A 15,201-nucleotide genomic window follows, 5' to 3' on the forward strand; every position below is an offset into this window, starting at 1 on the left:
GAGTGGATATTGATAAAGGTATTTCCAAAAGGTCATAATATTTTTTTAGATTTCTGTCTTTTATTCCATTAAATTTATGATATTTGCAGGTTCTCACTATGAACATTGCTTTGAGAGATTATTTACGTCATAAAGTTGAGAATGAAGCAAATTGGCTTGCAACTGAAGTCTTAATATTTGTTTAATTTGGTAGCTAATTTCTTTTTTTATTTTAACATATTGATATATATATTTGATTGGTTGTTTTTATTGTTTTTACAATTGTGGTGGCACCTCATTTCCTTATGTTAGATTATTAGCATATAGTTTGAAGAATTGCCGGTGTCTTTTTTTCGTAGTGGCATCACAAAATTCAAACTACATATTTATTAAAAACTAGTTAAGGTATCCACGCGTTGCAGTGGTTCTAGGCGTGGTTAAACATGTTAATAAACACGAAGTGCATGAGGCGTGGATTGGAGCAACAATTAGGTTGCCAAATTATAGTTACAAAAGATGCATGTCTTACATATATGATTACAATACATTGAAGGTTGCTAGCCAAACTACAGCATAAGTACAAAAGGTTAGGTTTGTTTGTGTTAGCTACAAAATGTCACTTAATCTTTCTTGGACTTCTTAGGTTGTCACCGTCCTTTCATGACTTTTGTATTTTGTTGCCGCTTTCAAGTTCTGTAGAGAAAGTTGCTAGTTTATTAAGTTGTGTTTATTTACATAGTGTGCACATGTGAAAGTAACTATTTAGTTATGAATTAACCTTTATGCAGGGGTTGTTTTTGAAGCGGGTGTAGTCGGTGGCAATGCCAAGGTTGTCGTTGATGCGTTTATGAGTTCCTTGTGAGCTTGATTTCGTAATGCTGTTTACATACCACAATAACACCAACTATGAAATGCATTTGGATTTTGGGTTTGGACTATATTCGGGTCAACATGGCCACGTGCTGCCATCATATCCTCACACGTTAATACAGTTTCCGCTAAAGAACCTGCACTACAAACAACAAAGAATAGAAAATCTTTATATACAACAAAATCTTTGTAAACTTCACTTAGAAATTACCTTGCAATTCTTTTTAAATTAAATCATAAAAAAGTAATTAGTAATATTCTAATGGTTAATAAGATAATCATATAAGTGTAAACAGATGGATTCTTGAGTGAAAGTATAAGGTCATCATTCATCAAAAAATATATAAAAAGCAATGTTTGTGAAATAACCGTGTAAGATTTTTATACAGAAGTTTCTAAATCAAAAGGCAACTTAAACTTGTATAACAACTTTATTCAGACTTTATGTCACTATTAAATAATATATAAAAACTAAACGGGTCAACATACAAATCCGCCAACTTGATTTGAACTAAAAGCTGAAACAACACACTCTCCATGTGAGTGTAAAGTCCTTGCACAACTTTAAGATTTATATTTTTATATTTTGACATCAAAAAATGCCTCAATGTTGTGATAACATGGAGAGCATAAGAGTAAAAGATCCACTTAATGTCCAAGTGAAGAAAATATAGAGTATAAGGATCTTAAAAAAACATAACAAACAACAATCACATAAACATGAAAGATAACCTTAGCATCCGTGACCAAAAGTTGTACTAAAGCTAAAGCTGAAGTTTTACTAAAGCTGAAGACTGTTTTACATGAAAGATAATCTATTGTCACTACTAGAAAACTTGGCATTTGCGACCATATATTCGGTCGCAATAGCCTAGTTGCGACGACTTTGCGACCAACTACGCGGTGGGAAAAACACATGTCGCAATTGCCCTATTGCGACCATTTTGCAACCGCCATTTTATTTGCGACCAAATTTTGAGACCAATTCTGCAATCGCAAATTTTGAAACCAATTCTGTGGTAGCAATATTTGATACCAATTCTGCGGTCGCAAATTTTGTGACCAATTCTGCAATCGCAAATTTTGAAACCAAATCTTCGGTCGCAAATTCTGAGACCACTGCTGCGGTCGCAAATTCTGATATTGAGACCACTGCTGCAGTCGCAAATTATGCGACCGCCCTTTTCTTTTACTATTTTCTGGTCGCAATTTCTTTGAAAAAAAGCTTCTTTAAAATTTTTATCATATATATACAAAAATTTACAAAATCATACAAATATAAATGAAAACACAAATCAAACTAAAAATTTTTCATACATATATAAATCAAAGATGCTTAATATTAACGAAACTAACAAAACAAATAAAAAAGATATCAAGTGTGCAACCTAGGGTTTCATCAACCGCTACTATTAACATGAGAAACCCAAGGAGTCATCAAGGTTTCACGATGTGTTCACAATGTATACCTTCAAATCATTTATGCTTCCAAGACATTCAATCAAAAAAGCCAAATGGCGATCCAACTCCATATCATGGCGTACCTAACAATAATGGAAAATCAACATTACAAATTACACACAATCATGTAATAAAAACCATTGATTAGACCAGAACATAATTACCTTATCGACAAAAGAGGCAACCAAATGTTCTGCATTTTGATTATCATCTTGTCTTGTGTTTGAAAAGTCAGTATTATTGTGCAGAGACTGAGCAACATCAAAAAGCAGTTTTACGGTGATAGGATCCTAAATGCCAAAATAACCCAAATTAAATTCATGGTTTTTCCTATATTATATCACGAGTTACTAAACCGTACATTGTGGCATTAGTGAGGTTTTGCATACATAATTACAAACAAAGCTTCATGAGCTCCCATGCATGACAATTAATAAGTCAAGTGCCAACTAAATAATTCTGTAGTAAGACAAATATAACTATTATCATATTGCTAGTTATTTGGAAAATTTTGAAATTTGAACATTTTTTGTTTCTATTTCATTAATAAAAAAAAAAAAATAACAGGCTTACGAGATCAAAAACATACTTCATATCATCCAAATGTGTGACAAACTTCATAACAAGAATGTAAAATTACTTTTCTAACCTTTGGAAAGTGAAAATGCATTTTCGGTTCCCTCTTCCTGATATTTTGTTGTTACCCCGGGCCCAGGCTGAAATATAAATATAAATATATACGGAACATTAATCATAAAGTTGAAAACTAAATAGGAATATGAAATGCATACTTCTTAAAGATCATCGACTTTGAGTGCCCACTGCTGCTGTTCATAAGACATTGGGTTCCTTGCCAGATGTGTAGGTGGGACGTGACATGCACAACGAAGCATTCATGTGAATGCAAAGATGTTGGCACCTAAAATACATAATTACAGTTATTTGGAAGTTTAGTCTGTTGATATGAGAAGGGTAATAAGATAATTTTATACTTATGGGATCTAGGTGAGCTTTATGTATACCTTTAAATCATTAATGCTACTGAAATAATGACATAATAAAAACATAAATGGCTAGAAATAATGACATAAAAAAGACAATTAGTGTGCTCGAAAACTGCAGGTTGCTATATAAAGATGTTAGCATTAAGACTATAAAAGCTTTACATGATATGGCTTCTTCACCACATCAAGGGGATGACAAACAGACTTGGCACAAGATCCACCAGCAAGCCCACGAACCAAATTGCAGTTTGTATAATCTAGCCTGTTAATTAACCAAAGAAATCATCAACTCAATTTGAATCCAATTTCAGTTATTCAAGATATCAAATTCATTAATGTTTATAGCACAAAATAAGCCCGAAACCGTGTTGTTGAGTTTTTTTTTTATGCCAAACTAAGCGGTTTACTCGTGCCTCACACCTAATAAGATCAAGCATTCTTTGGCTCAAGAATCCAAATGAAACTTCATTAATCTAACACTCTTACTAAAATTTTTAATGTACCTGTCCCTGTGTTGGCTTATACAAATCATGTAAGAGATGATCTAACATGCTTTTCCCACTGCCACTTAGACCAGCTTGAAGGGACAATGGAATGTGATTACTACTGCATCATTTAAAAAGGTAAAATGTAGATATTTTTTTTATAATTTTAAATGGAACAGAAAGAATATAATAGTTTGCATACCTATTGTTGAAGATTGATGACTAGACAAGATATCAATAAACTGAATACTAATAATAGCATCGCTTATTTACAAATTATAACTATTGTTTTAGCATCAGAAAGCGACATTCAATTAGTGTGAACCGGTAAGCATGTGACATTCAACAGAATCCTCTTTACAAGAGCATGTAACAACAATCATAACCTAATGCTCAATTAAGGTTAAGGCACAATTGAATCCATTAGAGTAGTTGCTTAATTGCTTTTCATATAATTATAACCTAATTTCATCATCATCTATCAATGTAATCAATTAATGTGGTTACACTTCATACAATCATAACCTAATTGCATCCATGAGATAACCTAATTCCATTATCATCTATCAATTGAATCCATTAGATAACCTAATTTCATTATCATCTATGATCTATCAATTGAGCCTAACTTCATCTATCAACTGAGTGATCGATGAACAAACGAACAATTCATCATCGTGAAGTACCTTAGGGCGTAATTACAGATAAGTAGTTTCAACAAATGTTAAATTCGTGATCTGAACACTAATACTAACAATCATTCAAAATCCGTGGCAACTAATTGTGAAATCGAATAGTAAGATAACCGAAGGCTTGTGATTGACTGAGAAGTTAGACGTACCATACGAATTTACCGGGGGAGCTTCACGATCGGTAGCAATGGCGGTAATCATCGGAGGAGCTTCACGCCGGAGGAACAGATCTGATAGCTTGTAATTTGCTTCTTAGACGTTAAAGACAAAACGTGCTGCTTGCGATGCGCCCATATAATGTATATATGTGTGAATCCTCGGGTGGGCAAAAGTGAAATTGCACTAATTTTGACGTTATTTTACTAATCTCGTGAAAATAACGTTAAAAGTGGCGGAAGGTTAATCAGGCATCATGTGGTGGTGCTGATAGTCGAAAGACAAGGGTACACGCACCAATCGGCTGATGTCTCGGTGGTTGAGTGTTATGTGCCTTATGTCCAAGGCTTGATGCAAAACTACTATCGAGCCGGGGGTCTCACCGGAAGCAGCCTCTCTATTCCTTCGGGGTAGAGGTAAGGCTGTCTACATCTTACCCTCCTCAAACCCTACCATAGCTTTGCTATCGGTGGGATTTACTGAGTACGATGATGATGATGATGACGTTAAAGACAAAGTTACACCCTCTAGTTTTGAATAGTTTAAATGTACCCTTATAACTTTGTATTTTATGCATGCACTTATATACATTCGATTAATATATTGTCAGAAATTATAAGAAAGTATGTATCCATGAAATTTTCGTTTTTCACCTTTTTTTGGGTGGTGCATTTTGCTTTCCGACTTGTGGGTGTTGGTTGTTTATAAAACTTTTGTTTTATTTTGCAAAACTCATACGGTCTAAACAGTTGCAAAAACTCCAATAGTTGAAAAGACGGTTGCAAAATCTCCAACCGCCTAGCCATCGGTTGCAAAAACTCCGACCGCTTAGTCATCAAAAATAACGGTTGCAAAAACTCCGAACACCTAGCCACCGGTTGCAAAAACTCCGACCGCTTAGTCACCAAAAATAAACGGTTGCAAAAACTCCGACCGCTTAGCAACTAAAAATAAACGGTTGCAAAAACACCGACCACCTAGCCACCGGTTGCAAAAACTCCGACCACTTAGCCACAAAAAATAAACGGTTGCAAAAATATCGACCGCTTAGCCACCAGTTACAAAAAGTCCGACCACTTATCCACAAAAAATAAACGGTTGCAAAAATTTCGACCGCTTAGCAACCGGTTGCAAAAAAACCGACCGCTTAGCCACCAAAAAATAAACGTTGCAAAAACTCCGACCACTTAGCTACCGTATCAAGTAACTAAGCTTGATTATCATTTTCGGTAGCAAATTTGCAAAATCGGTCGCTAAAATTGCTACCGTTTTTTCGGGAAGCAAATTTTGGTGACAATTGCTTAATTTTCTAGTAGTGTGTAAGCACTATGAGACATAAAAGTCAAGCCTTTGATTCAAAAACAAAAAGTTACATAACTGTAATAATTCATCACTCACATCATTAGACGACAAAAAAACAAAATCTAACCCAACAACAGAAGAATTGGAACCGACAACACACAAATATGCACTCAGAGCTGACTGCAACTAACGGGCCACCCCGAATAGGTTGCTACTTACACTCATAACCGAAAGCATAAAGAAGAGGCAAACCATATAAGATATACACTTGAAAATTTGCGACTCTAAAAGAAACATCGTAGCCTAAATTCATAAATTTTGCACGGAGTTGTTAACCGAGGCTCAGGGTTGCAACATAGGTTGCCACACCAGAAAACGGAACATAATCACAGCCACTAACCATAGAAAACAATGACAGATTCATCGCCATTGGACACCCAACATAGACCCCTCCGCTTCCACCAAAAGTCATCGGCAAATCGAGTTCCCTTAAAGTGACACAAATAGAAAGGAATGAAGGAAATCATACCTTTGACAACAAGCAAAACCCACATCGCCTAGAGTTCCTAAATGGAACTCGACAACAGTCGAACATGGCCGCTAGCCACAATGGACGACAAAGCCGCCTGTAACGGTGACCATGAAGGTTCAACAAACACTAAGATAAACCCACCATAAGACCACTATTGTCATGAGACAACCGTTTGATCCCACACATCCCCCACAGTCACATATGGTTTTGGGGTTTTACATCGGAAACCTTAAGCACGTCACCACACCACCATCGCCTATGGTTCCAAAATCGAATCGGGCAACAGTAGGCAATGACTATGATAATCAATGGAGAACAAGTTATTACAAACGACATGGAGGGAGAAAAAGTAGGTCAAACTGATGGAAGAGAAGAGAAGAGAGAGCAGTTAGGGTTTTTGTGGAAAGGAAAACCAATTAACATTGTTTGAAAAATAGACACGTAGCACATGCAAGAACACCTGGAAAACGAAACTGAGGAAACCATGATACAAATACTAAAGCTAAGGGTACAAGATTTGACTGCACAATTCTCCCATAATTGTTATTATACTAGTATTTTGAAACCCCCCGCGTTGCGGGGGCATGCGACCGTAAGCAAAGACTTTAAAAGACGTTCAAAAGTTACCACGAAATCGATCGTTTTAACATTTGTTTATAACATTGATGTCACACCCCGACCAAAGGCGGCGGAACATGCCTAGATGTAACGATTGCCCATAAGCGCATGACACTATTTAAAGCGACAATATTTAACAAACTCATTTCATTTCACAACATCGAAAATGTCACATAACCAAATATTCATAAGTCAAATACAACAAAATATAGCAAATCAAATATTGTTCATTTTTGCTAATATCCTAACGGTATTTGTGTCATTTTCTTCACCGAACTCCATAATCAACCTAGATGCAAACCTGTAACATTTCATAAAATAAAGTTGTCAACACAAAGGTTGGTGAGCAATTCATAAGTTTGAACAATAGATATATAGTATGAAAAGCCACAAAACTGGTATACAAAACCATAAATAATAGTCATAAACTTGGATAAATTGACAATCGCTAATAGAATTACGTTAGCGCCACCTAGCTACAAGGGATTGCCAAGTAGTCTAGGATTTAATAGAATATCGTTAATTGCATTACGTTAAAGACACCTTGCTACAAGGGGATGCCAAGTAGTCTAGGATTTATAGATTCCACCAACCGAAAGCGATAAACACATGGGCATATAAGCATAGAACACCAAATCGAGCAATTATTCAAGTAAAGTATACAACAACGTTTGTGGTTTAAGACTCAAGTATAAAGCATTTGATTTGAATAAGTATGAAATGTCACCCCAAAACAAAAGATAGAAAACGGGGTATGAATTTACTCACGTTCAAGTATAAAACTTGATCGGTAAAAGATGAATAACCGGATGGATGAAGTTTAACGAGCAAGGCCTAAATGACAATAAAATCTTGGATTTAGAATGGTTGTCTTGAAGATCTTTAAATAAAATAATTGTTGCAAAAAGTAAACAATTAAAGTTCAAGGTTTAAAATGTAACTATTTAAGAATTTATAATAACAATCCTTTAAAAATGTAAGTTTGCTCGAAACCGGGTTAAAGTATCTAACATTAATATTTACTTAGCCAATGTTAAGTAATAAGGTGGGAAAAATGCTAAAATGCAAGTTCCTTTGGGACAAAGATACTAAAACGGGTCTTTAACGAGTGTTTGGGTTGTAGGTTCGGGTCTTGACAAATGGTCAAACCCAAAGTCAACTTTCCAACATATTAATTGTTATGAGATAACTCATTAAAATATACTAACACTTAACCAAGTATGTAGATCTATTGTTTAGAACTAACAGCGCACGTTAAACTAGTGTTCAGTTTTGTCGGTCCAAACTATGTGATGGGATCAAGTTGGATCCAACAATTCCAAGTACTTAAGAAAATAATTAAAATCAGTTTGTAAACTATTTTTAAAGAAATATACAAGTCTTGATAGCTAAAAACACACTTGTGTGTCTTAAGCGAGTAAAAGTCGGTATAGTTCGGTTTGGTTCGGTCTCCATCTCACAAATAGTTCATAGATGGTTTCTACATGCCCAAATATCATAGAACTTGTATATTGGTTTATAAATAAAGAAAACTTAAATTTTACAACTAAAAAGTTAACTACAAGTCTTTTAAGCAAAAGTTTCGGTTTAGTTCGGTTTCCATCTCCCAACGATTTCATAGTTGGATTCCATATGCTTAATATCAAAGAACTTGTAAAAATGATTTTTGAAACTCAAATCTAGCAATAAACATGTTTAAACAACTATTTTAACAAAACTAGTAAACAAAAGTTCGGTTTCCGGTTTGGACTAGTTTCGGTTAAACCGAGGTTAGTCTTATACAAACCCACACCATGGAACTTGTAAATAAGATGAACAAACTAAAAGGTTTAGAAGTTAGTCATAAGTGATATGTATAATAAGTTTTGTGTGTGTATATATATATCAAGAACACGAAGTCCTCCATGAAGCCTTGCCTTATGACATTCGAAACTTAACCAACCGGAGTCGGTGAAGTAACAAATAAAGGAAACAAGGGGTGTGTATTATATATATGTTGTACCACCATATTCAAGTGTTAGTAATATTAAATGAACAAGTTAAAATGAAAGACTATAGTTAGTTGACCTTAAGAAATTAAAATAACAAAATGTTGAAGATGAATACTTGGATTTGAGAAAGATTTGGAGAAGATGAACAACCAAAATGATGTATGGAGCCTTGCTTTTATAATGGTAAGAGTATGGTTCATACAAATAGGGTAAAGATGCATGTGATGGTTGAAATGGTCAAACAAGTTTATGGTAAATGGCAATAATAGTACCCAAAGTTTGGTTTAAGTCATTTTAAGGAGTTTTAAGTACCAAAAAGAATGTTTTCAAGACCCAACAAGTGTAAAACAATATTGTAACATAAAATCAATCATTTTGATTATATCATAAGCTTTGGTTTACAAAATGGGTCGGTTTACATGATAAACGAATACAAACGAGACCCGAAATTGTCGAATGTCACAATTGAAGACATACATACAAAAATGAAACCATTCCACATTGTGGGAAAACAACATTCGATCAATTTTTTACCCTATGTGTGTGTGGCCTTTCATCTCTAGTGGGCCCGCTGCATGACTAAGACCAAAAATTAGGCTACCCATAACATGATATAAAGAAAACGAAAGCTATGGGTAGGATGCATAAACAACTTACTTTAATATGAGCGATTTTAGATAAAAGCAACCACGAATCCCTATTGAAATCTATAAACACCACATAAACACTAACCTGGCAAAAAAAAATTGCAAATCACCAAAACATAACCATGAGCATGTTAATACACAGAAACATACTATAATGAAGCTTAAGTTCATCTTCAAATCAAAAACACTCAATACTATGTCACGTTGTGTAAAAATCAAATTCAATTAAGAAAACTCTAGTATAAGGTAATACAAAAGTCACTTATCTTAAATATGTAGCTCGAAGTATGTTGGTCCACAGTTGACTCCAAAAGTAAATGAACACCATTGACGAATGTCAGTGAATTCTTTAGGCTCAAATCTGTGCGTATCATGGCCGGTAGTTAGTGGTTGCATGGCCGAAAACGGCATGGTCGAAAAGCGCTAGCTATGCCATCCAAAAACCGCATGGCCGTCTACTTCAACTATAACGATCATCATAGCCTTAACACAAATAAAGGATCAGGACTCATGCAATTAAAGGATGAGAAATTTGTATCTTAAGTAGACATATTGGCTTTTACCAGCATCGACAACTATCCTTCGAATTACCATTCAAAGTATGGATGATAACCATTCCTAGATTAGACGGAAGGAGTTAAGGTTCAATTTCCCTCATGTATGGTTACATGAAAGTTAAGCAAAGCAATGTTTCCACTAACCCACATACAATATCCAACTTTCGCCCTATTTTTAAAAATGCAAAATTAGAAACTTATTTATGACTATAAAATTATAGTATGTAAGCAAAGTGTACCAAAAAAATTTTTTTACCTCACTGTTTTTCTGCAAATTGTCTTGGCCCATTCTTCCTTTTCATGAAACGGAATTTCATGTATGCGCCGAAAGAATTAAACAGAGCCTACAATATCCTTCTTAAGCCATTCTTTATCTTCTGATGACATAAAATCTCTTCTAAATATATGTCCTGCAACACACATTTTAGCTTCAAGTCTGCAAACCAAATATGTATACATATATATATATATATCAATCTTCAAATTTTACATTTTATACCAATAAGATTCGAAAATAAGATTCAATATTATAATAGCTAATAAAAACGATATAAGTAAGCATCACTATCCATAGTCATTAGATCCTTTAAAGAAAATAGGAAAAGAATCATGCACCTCAGCTCTATTAGACAATTAGTAGCAACAGCTAACAAAGTGGCTCCAGATTTCAAACTTAATCATTGGACACAATTTATTCGATTTTATTTTGATAGCCGCTCTTACAGTGGTTATGAAGTAATGAGCTTGTAACAGTAAATCTAAAACATTAATAAGTTTAAAAAAACTAAAAGTCATTTGACATATAATTTTTTAGATGGCTGGAGCTTTCCACCTTGACCTCAGAACTTACGTTTATACACGTACACAACCTAAAAAAAAACTGAAAACCTAAACGCAAAATATAGATAAATCAAAAGTTAATATAAACAACCAACATTTGGCATAGCAAATGTGAACCAAATTGAACAGCTAAAGTAACAACCTAATTACAATAAAGTCCAGCCATCTCAGGATTTAAAGTGAAAAAAACTAATCTAAACTCCAATTTGAAGAGCATGTAGACCATGATCATATGAACCCACGACCACTGCCACCGTCACACAATCGTCGCCCAGATGGAAAATAAACGACGGTGGCGAAGCAAGATAACGGTGGTGGCGACAGCTACGATTGTAACCCGGATCGGTAGAATCGAAATCGATAAATCGAACAATATGCGATGAATCGGAGCATACCAGACCACACTCGAAGATGAATCGGACCCTACCAGACCACCAGCACCACCGATGCACAACATCACCGCCACAAACGACGATAGACGGCAACAGTGGATGTGTTTGTGGTGGTTTAATTTCGTACCCGTGTGTGCGATTCCACGACATCGGTGGCGAGAGGTAGTCTTGAAGCCAAAGAACTTAGAGAGAGTGGCCACTGACCACAATGTACATAAAACAATCAGAAAGAAAGCTGTGGATTACACGTGGTGTGGGTACAACATCATAAGCAGAAGGAACAAATTGGGAAGCACAATTCTCCCAATTTTGTTATTATATAATAAATAAATAGTTGAAAGATAATAACTTATAAACGTAGCAAATAGCAGGTCGGAACTGATGACATTTCATGTTCAGGTTTGATCGTACTTGTGACTTAAGCAAATTTTATATTAATCCAAATAAATTTTGAAAATAATATACATAACAATTATAAATAAAATTTACTACCCATATATAACAAACAAATCATAACCAAAAACACTTAGCATACATTAATAATAATAATAATAATAATAATACACACAAAAAAAATACTAATATATAACTTATTTAAACAACTTCATTGTGACGTATATCCTCAAAACATTTGTTCAAGAAATTAAAAAACATGATACAAACCAACAAAACATTTAAGTTTAATACAAAAAATCAGTTAACGCAATTCACAACACTGATTGATCTATACATCAAAGTTTCTATTTAAGTTGAAACATAAACAAATCATAACCGAAAACTCTACATATTAAAAAAAAAACTAAAATACAACGAAAATTAAAAATCATCAATACTTGAAAAATCATAATAAATTAATAACATCGATTATGGATAAGATGAAAAACAGACAAACAAAAATGTCAAACATTAAACCATCTCGACTATAGAGAACAAAAAGTAAACATTTAAGTATACTTGAAATTAAACTCCATCTTAACAATAAGGAAAATTGGATTTTAATAATCCCAACTTAATGCAGTTGGCCAATAATAATCTCAACTTTAAAAATAGTTGTCACTGGTCCCAACTTTCACAATATTTGTTTTCATTGGACCTTCGTTAAAAAATTTCTAACGCCGTTAAGTTTTTTCCAAATTTCAAATTGATTTTTTAGGGCTTTTGATCGGAATGAGATTATGAATCGATTGATGTAAAACTTAACTTGAAATGACGCTTCAAACAGCTTGATTTTTGTTAATTGAAAGTTTAAACACCGGAATTGAAGCATCCTTTAGTCGTTTGGACCACTGTTGGGAGGTAAGTTTTACATCAATCGACTCGTATCCTCATTCCGATCAAAAACCCTAAAATATCAGTTTGAAATTTGAAAAAAAATTAATGTCGTTAAGTTTTTTTTAACGGATGTCCAATGAAAACAAATAGTGTGAAAGCTGGGACCAGTGACAGCTAATTTCAAAGTTGGGATTATTATTGACCAAATGCATAAAGTTGAGATTATTAAAATCCAATACTCCTAACAATAATTATAGCTCATCTGGGTGGAAAAAAACTACACCCAAAATGATATTAAAAGCGACATCTATAGTTCATGTAGTTTAATTAAACTAATATAAAAATTTAAATTCAAAATAATATTAAACAAAAAGCTAAATAAACCCGCATAGCACGCGGGCTAAAAGCTAGTGTGTGTGTGTGTGTGTATGAGTGGAATCTAGAGAGAACTCCTTTTAAAGAGAGAACTAGAGAACTAGTAAAGAATTATTTTTAACTATTTTTAAAAAAACTATTCTATGATTTTTATTTCTTTCCTTCTTCTAATAAGATGATATTGATACTAAAAAAAATTGTCGGTGTAGTGCATATGTGCACTAATGCCTATTGCATATATACAATAGTATTTTATTACATATAATACAACACAATTGCATTATACAATACACACTATTGAATATATCAAACTGCGATACAATCACGATGCCAACAAATTTCCGTCGTGTCTCTGACGCAAACCTAACTCATACGAGTCTCATTGCGTCCCCGCCGCAACGTGCGGGCACACCTACTAGTCAACACTAATGCACATATAAAAATACACACTAGTGCACATATGCATTAAGAAAAAAGTCGACGTATATATGCATTACAACGAGTTTTTTCTATATTTTTGTGGTGAAGAATAACGTGTAAGAAGGATGAATAAAAAAAATTTTAAAAAAATTTTATTTAATTAAATTAAAAATACTTTATTATTAGTTCTCTAGTTCTCTTTCTAAGGAGGAGTTCTCTCTTGATCCTTTCTCTCTCTCTCTCTCTCTCTATATATATATATGTATATATTAAAAAAATTATAAAACAAGTACAAATTTTAATCCTTTTATTAGATATTAGCCCCAATCTTTTTTACCCATAATCCATTTGAGAAAATGGCATCGCGTCTTTTTATTTCGTTACTCGTTAGAGCCTACGGGCCTTTTCATTTAAGCTTCATTGAAGCATTTAAATTCTCGGAGAAAGCCTTGGTCTTTGAAAAACAAACACACTGCAGACCAAAATGTTTGCATGTGTTCTGCGCGGCGCAGACAAAGAGTTCAGAAAGCGTTTTTCTGGAAAAACAAACAAAAAAAAAAAAGAAAAAACAACCCTCCTAAGATGCTAACCATCTTGATTCTCTCATAGTTGTTAACTTCTTTTTATTTTTTTTAACAATACACAATGGCTACACATGTTAGTAACTTGTTTTTAGAATTTTGACAACCAGGATAGAAAAGAAAGCACACTTATTTTAATGAAAAGAACCCAACTTTGAACCAACAGCATATATATGTGTGTTGGATTCGTAGGCCTTTTGTTTTGGCCCAGTTCATTAGTTGAAGTCCAAAGGGCAGACGGGTGTAGGGTGGCCAGACCGAAGCCCGACCCGGTTTGGATTTTTTGTTGGATAAGATGCAAACCCTAGTTCAGTCTATACTTAAACAACTCTATGTACTTGTAATTATTTGTCACTCAATAAAAGAATATCTAGTTGTCACCCGAGGACGTAGGTCAGTTTAGACCGAACCACGTTAAATCCTCGTGTTCGTTTATTGCTTTCGTGTTTGTGTTTGGTTCGTGTGTGTGTTTAATCCTAACAAGTGGTATCAAAGCTTAGGTTCGGGATCACACGAAGAACACGTTGAAGTTTGAACCGCCTCTTACGCCGCCGCGTCACCGCTAGCAGTTGCTAGGGTTCCGCCGCCGCTGACAAGAGATTTCTCGTCATCTAATTCGCCGCCACAGTAGCTTGTTGTGGTTGTCACAACACCGCTAGTGCCGATGATCTGAGTTTTATTTCAGTTCTATCCGAAAGTAATTAACCGTAGCACCACCAAAATGACCCGTCGTTAGAAACAGTCGGTTGAAGAAGATAGTTTTTTTTGGAAAAACGCATAACGAAAAGAAAGAAAGCAGCAGCAACACGTGAGCTTGACTTTGGAGTTTGGCCAATAATATCCTTTTATTGTCAAAAAGGAGTAGCGGGTAGTAGGCCATATTTTGGCAGATCAAGTCAATATTTTTTTTGTGGCCTATTTTTTCAGGCTAAATTACAAAGGGTAGCAACCCAGTTTGTGTAGGTTAGTTTGGATGCAAGTTTTATTCGGTTGGTTATTTGTGTGGGCCGAAATCAAGATCCTATTT

At 34.4% G+C, this 15,201-nt stretch overlaps 1 long non-coding RNA gene across 2 annotated transcripts; it reads right to left on the reverse strand.

The window, feature by feature from the left end:
* Nucleotides 1-2,238: 2,238 nt before the first annotated feature.
* On the reverse strand, nucleotides 2,239-4,745 carry LOC143624150 (uncharacterized). Of its 2 annotated transcripts, XR_013152050.1 has the most exons (5): nucleotides 4,641-4,745; nucleotides 3,818-3,920; nucleotides 3,102-3,229; nucleotides 2,960-3,026; nucleotides 2,239-2,600 (listed from the first exon to the last, which is right to left on the reverse strand). It is a non-coding gene; the product is annotated as an uncharacterized LOC143624150 (long non-coding RNA). The 2 variants fall into 2 exon arrangements; XR_013152049.1 differs by lacking the exon at nucleotides 4,641-4,745 and having other exon boundaries at nucleotides 3,818-4,386.
* Nucleotides 4,746-15,201: the final 10,456 nt, after the last annotated feature.

This window comes from Bidens hawaiensis, unplaced genomic scaffold (assembly GCF_021521415.1).
Source record: "Bidens hawaiensis isolate Kalapana, Puna unplaced genomic scaffold, B.hawaiensis_p1.1 tig00003698_1, whole genome shotgun sequence".
Lineage (NCBI taxonomy): Eukaryota > Viridiplantae > Streptophyta > Magnoliopsida > Asterales > Asteraceae > Bidens > Bidens hawaiensis.